Here is a 5,779-nt window from a genome sequence, read left to right as displayed (position 1 = left end):
ATTAATAATACAAGGATTTATAATATTCAAAATGAGCCATCTCGAGCGATCTTCTATGACTCCAATCCTTGTATACCATATATTGTCATTTAATTACCTGCAATGGTAGGAAAAACACGTCAGCTATATGCTGGTGAAACATTGACTCAATAAAACATTTATAACAGTCGTTAAATACAAACATAGTTTTCTGTTCACAATCTCAGCAGGAATGCCTGTCTATTCCCAGGATTTTTACCACTACCCTACACACACAATTCAAGGGATCCCCGAGTACATAACCCCTATTCGGAGATAACCTTCCCCTAGGCTATGTAACCCTGTTGGAGAACCGGTTATGACTGATTTGGTTTTGTATGCCAATTATCAGTTATGTTTCGATCTAGACACATGTGTATTCGGTCTGAGTTGCTTTTTATTATCTATTTTGTATTGTAACGAATTTAGAGATTATATCTCATGCAAACATTTATTAGACTCTTTGTAATAAACAATCAGTCTATTACCAGAGTAAAGTCAATTCAGGCAGTAAATGGTTAATGTGTTCACCTTATATTATCAGTAGGAAATATCAATCTCCTTGGCTTCAGTATGCTATTAACCTATATTCATAATAGGTATGCATAAGTACCCAATTCAGCAGACATTAAGTCTGTTTAAGTTTCAGCAGACTCGAGGTCTGATCAGCAGACTTAATGTCTGATTCAGTTCAGCAGACTCGAGGTCTGATCAGCAGACTCTTTGGTCTGACCTAACCTTAGTATAGTCATAGTCGTTTATGAAAATACTTTGAATTTATATATGACGTTTGGAATAACACGCTTTGGCCTAATAAAGGATATCACGTTGCCAAACTTCTCCAGGTAAGCAAACGGGTCCCGCGGTTGATTGGGATTTGTACGAATTGCTTTCCTTAGGCAAGAGTCTACTAATGATACCCCCCTTCCAGTTACTACATGCCCGTCAAAATAATAGTATTGATAACATTACTTCACAAGGAAGCAACGTCTTTGCTTTATAAAACATTACTTGGAAAATATTAACAGTTTAACGACTATACTCTTAACTTAGTTGTAACTAGATATTTAAGGTAACTAGTAAAGTAACTTAACCCTGTTCCTACTTTAATCGGCTTGACGGAACTTAAGAACTTTAGAAATCAACAGCAATTCAGCTTGTACTTCGTTACCAGATCAGCAGCTCGTTAAACAGTGTAACGACAACTCGGTTCTTCACGAAAACGGCCCTCGACACCCTAGAACACTCTTGGCACAATTACCTAGGTTAAGTGTGTGAAATGAAGGTGAAAACGAGATGCATTGGCTTGAACCCGTAGCTGCCCTTTTATAGGCGAGTTTTGCAGACCATCGCGTTGCGCGATGACCCTTTCACTTAGGCCGTCGCATAGCGCGAGCCGCAATTCTCCAGGAATTGCCACATGTTCACACATGGTTGGCCACGTGTAATGATTTCGTTATCCTGGTCATCGCGTAGCGCGATGAGACCAGTGAGTTTCTTCGTCGCGTAGCGCGACGCCTATCTTTTTCTTGATTTGTGTGATCGGATAATCGTGTAGCGTGATGATGCTTATCAGAAGATCATCGCGTAGCGCGATGAGTCTTAAAACTCAAATTTTTCATTTTCAGTCCCTCAACTTTCAGAATTGGCAATTTTAGCCCTTTAACTTCTAATCTTGACATTTTTGGCCCAAAACTAGATGGGGTATTTTCACGGTGTTATATCCTCCCCACCTTTAGAAAAATCTCATCCTCGAGATTTATGTAAACAGATGTGGATATTTTCATTTCATCTCGGACTCAAGTTCCCAAGTGAATTCTGGACCACGTTAGGAATTCCATCTTCCTTTTACCAATTTCAACCTTTTGCGCTTTAAAAACTTGATTTGACTATCTTCAATCTATACAGGCTCCTCTACAAACTTGAGTTTCTCATTCACTTGTACATTTTTTAGAGGCATAACAAGTGTCTCATCAGCTAAACATTTCTGTAGATTCGATACGTGAAATACATCATAGATTCCTTGCATTTCTTCGGGTAACTCAAGTCGATAAGCTACAGGACCTATTCTTTCAACAAATTTAAATGGTCCAACGAAACGCGGACTTAACTTTCCTTTATTTCCAAAACGAACCACACATTTCCAAGGTGATACTTTGAGCAACACTTTGTCTCCTTCTTTGAATTCTGACGGTTTTCGTCTTACATCAACATAACTCTTCTATCTGTCACATGCTGCTTTCAATCTTTGTCGGATTTGTATTACTTGGTCAGTTGTTCTCTGAACAATCTCGAGACCTTATAACTGATTATCACCAATTTCATACCAGCATATAGGTGTTCTACATTTCCGTCCGTATAGTGCTTCATATGGAGCCATTTGTATGCTTGTGTGATAGCTATTGTTATACGAGAATTCCATCAATGCTAGGTGAGTATCCCAGCTTCCACTTAGATCTATAACACAAGCGCGAATCATATCTTCCAATGTTTGAATTATTCTCTCACTTTGTTCATCTGTCTGTGGATGATAAGCAGTACTCAAATTTAACCTTGTACCCATTGCTTTTTGAAAACTTCTCCAGAAATTAGAAGTGAAACAACTATCTCTATCAGATATGATTGACAACGGCACACCATGCAATGATACAATGCTTTCCACATATAGTTGCGCCAATTTATCCATGCTATATGTTTCTTGAATTGGAATAAAATGGGCTGATTTTGTCAGTCTGTCAACAATGACCCAGACAGCATCATTTTTTCGTGATGTCTTAGGTAATTTCATAATAAAATCCATGGTAATCATGTCTCATTTCCATATCGGGATCTCAGGTTGTGTTAACAAACCCAACGGCTTTTGATGTTCGGCTTTAACCTTTGAACATGTCAAACACTTAGCCACATACAAAGCAATCTCTTTCTTTATTCCAATCCACCAATACTCATCCTTGAGATTATGATACATCTTATCGCTTCTCGGGTGCATCATATACTTAGATTTGTGAGCTTCTTCTAATATCTTCTCCCACAAGCTCCCTACCATTGGTACCCAGATTCTTTTCCCTAATCTGAGTCTATCGTCGTCACCCTTAACTAATTGATCTATTGTTCCATTTTCTTTTTCATCCTTTATGTTATTTTCTTCTAATGCCAACTTCTGAGCTTCCTTGATTTCAATTAATAGATCCATTTTAAGTTCTAACCTCAAAGCTCTTACTCTTTTTGGCTTTTCGTGCTCTTTTCTACTTAAAGCATCAGCTACCACATTAGCTTTACCTTCATGATAAACTATTTCACAATCATAATCATTCAATGTCTCCATCCATCGCCTCTGTCTCATGTTCAATTTCTTCTGATCAAATATGTGCTTTAGACTTTTATGATCAGTATAAACTGTAAACTTCACACCATATAAATAGTGTCGCCATAACTTTAATGCAAAAAATTATAGCTCCCAATTCCAGATCATGGGTAGTGTGATTTTTCTCTTGAACCTTTAATTGTCGTGAAGCATAAGAAATTACCTTTTTCCCTTGTATCAAAACACATCCCATTCCTGTATGTGAAGCGTCACAATATACAATGAAATTATCTTGTCATTCAGGAAAGGCTAAGACAGGTGCATTTGTTAGTTTCTGTTTAAGAGTTTCAAATGCCTCTTCTTGCTTCAGTCTCCATTCAAATTTCACAGACTTCCGAGTTAGTGAAGTTAATGGAACCGCTATCCTTGAGAAATTCTGGATAAACCTTCTATAATAACCTGCTAGCCCCAGAAAACTTCTTACTTGTGTCGGAGTCTTGGGTTTCTCCCATTTAGTAATAGCTTCAATTTTTGCTGGATCAACTTGAATGCCCTTCTCATTAACAATATGCCCAAGAAATTGTACTTCGGATAACCAGAATTCGCATTTCGAGAATTTGGCATAAAGCTTCTCTTTCCTCAATGTTTCAAGTATGGTTTTCAAATGAGCTTTGTGTTCTTCTTTCGTCTTGGAATAAATAAGAATGTCATCAATAAAAACAATAACAAACTTATCCAAGTAAGGTTTGCAGATTCGATTCATCATATCCATAAAAGCTACCGGAGCATTAGTGAGTCCAAAAGGCATAACAGTGAGCTCATAATGTCCGTATCGCGTTCTGAATGTTGTCTTGGATATGTCTTCTTCTTGAACTTTCAATTGATGATACCCGGATCTTAGATCAATTTTGGAAAAACAACTTGCTCCTTGTAACTGATCGAAAAGATCATCAATCCTCGGGAGTGGATATCGATTCTTGATCGTGACTTTATTCAATTCTTGATCCTCATTGATCCGTCTTTCTTCTTTACGAACAATATTGGAGCTCCCCAGGGTGAAGAACTTGGTCGTATAAATCCTTTTTCCAATAACTCATCCAATTGTTTTTTCAGCTCTTTCATTTCAGTTGGTGCTAATCGGTAAGGTGATTTAGCAATTGGAGTTGTTCCCAGAACTAAATCGATTCTAAACTCAACTTCTTGATCGGGCGGAATTCCCGGTAATTCATCAGGAAATACATCCTTGAATTCAACGACAATTGGGACCTCTTCTAGTTTCTTAGGCTCGGGCTCCTTGGTTACATAAGACATAAATGCTAAGCAAACCTTTTCCTAAACAATGACTAGCTTTTATTTTTGAAATAATTGCTATCTTACCAGATTCTTTATCGCCAGCTATTCGCATCATTTTATTGTTTGGAGTTAGAATTTCAATAGCCTTTTCGTTACATAGTATTCGGGCTTGGTTGGCAGCTAACCGGTCCATCCCTAAAATAACATCAAATCCAGCTAACTCTATTGGTAACAATTGCACTGGCATTTCATATCCGACTAAGATAATATAACTATTTAATACCTCAGATATTCGGATTAAGTTTCCATTAGCTGTTTCTACTTCATATTGATTATTCAATTTAGCTAGAGGTTCATTCAATAGACTACAAAACTTATAATCTATGAAACTTTGATTGGCTCCTGATTCAAATAAAACCCTAGCATAAACTTTATTAATAGGAAACGTACCAGTAATCACGTTTGGTAATTCTCCCACCTTTTGAGTGTTAAGCATGAATGCACGGGCATTTCCCTTCTTGGCTTTATTCCTGACACCACTACCACTGCGCCTCTAACTGCCGATTTCTTTTTAGTGCATTCCGCACTAAAGTGCCCTTTCTCACCACAATCAAAACAGACGATTAATTTTTTCCTACAATCCTCTTCCTTGTGTCCCAGTCGTTTACAAAAGTTGCAAGTTGAATACGGATCAAACTTGCGAATATCAACTTTCGGTGTAGGCTTCAAACACCTCCTGTCATGTCGCTTACCACAATTTTTACACATCAGTCGATTAAATGCAGCCGACCTCTCCTTCCCTTTTTCAAACTTTCTCTTCTCATTAACTTCACGCGTCTTCTCAGTCATCATCTTCCTTTCCTCCTCTCGATTTCTAATCATACTATCCATCAAATATCCAGCCAGCTCAATAGCAGACTCAGTTGTTACAGGAATGTGTGATCTCACATGATCACGGATTTCCTTTGGCAAACCATAAATATATCGAGTCACCTTGTTATATTCGGGAGTAACAAGATGTGGAACATGCCTGCAGTACTCAAGGAATTTAGTGTTGTATTCCTTGATATTGGTGCCAATAACCTTGTGGTTCCAAAGCTTGGTTTGAATCTGATCAACCTCGTAGATAAGACAAAATCTTTGTTTGATCAGTTCTTTAAAAGT

At 37.7% G+C, this 5,779-nt stretch overlaps 1 pseudogene; it reads right to left on the bottom strand.

Moving 5' to 3' along the window:
• Nucleotides 1-3,617: 3,617 nt before the first annotated feature.
• On the bottom strand, nucleotides 3,618-4,633 carry LOC143631461 (putative mitochondrial protein AtMg00860 pseudogene; annotated as a pseudogene).
• Nucleotides 4,634-5,779: the final 1,146 nt, after the last annotated feature.

Source organism: Bidens hawaiensis, unplaced genomic scaffold, assembly GCF_021521415.1.
Source record: "Bidens hawaiensis isolate Kalapana, Puna unplaced genomic scaffold, B.hawaiensis_p1.1 tig00006076_1, whole genome shotgun sequence".
Taxonomy (NCBI): domain Eukaryota; kingdom Viridiplantae; phylum Streptophyta; class Magnoliopsida; order Asterales; family Asteraceae; genus Bidens; species Bidens hawaiensis.
This window is presented reverse-complemented; position numbering and strand designations above follow the sequence as displayed.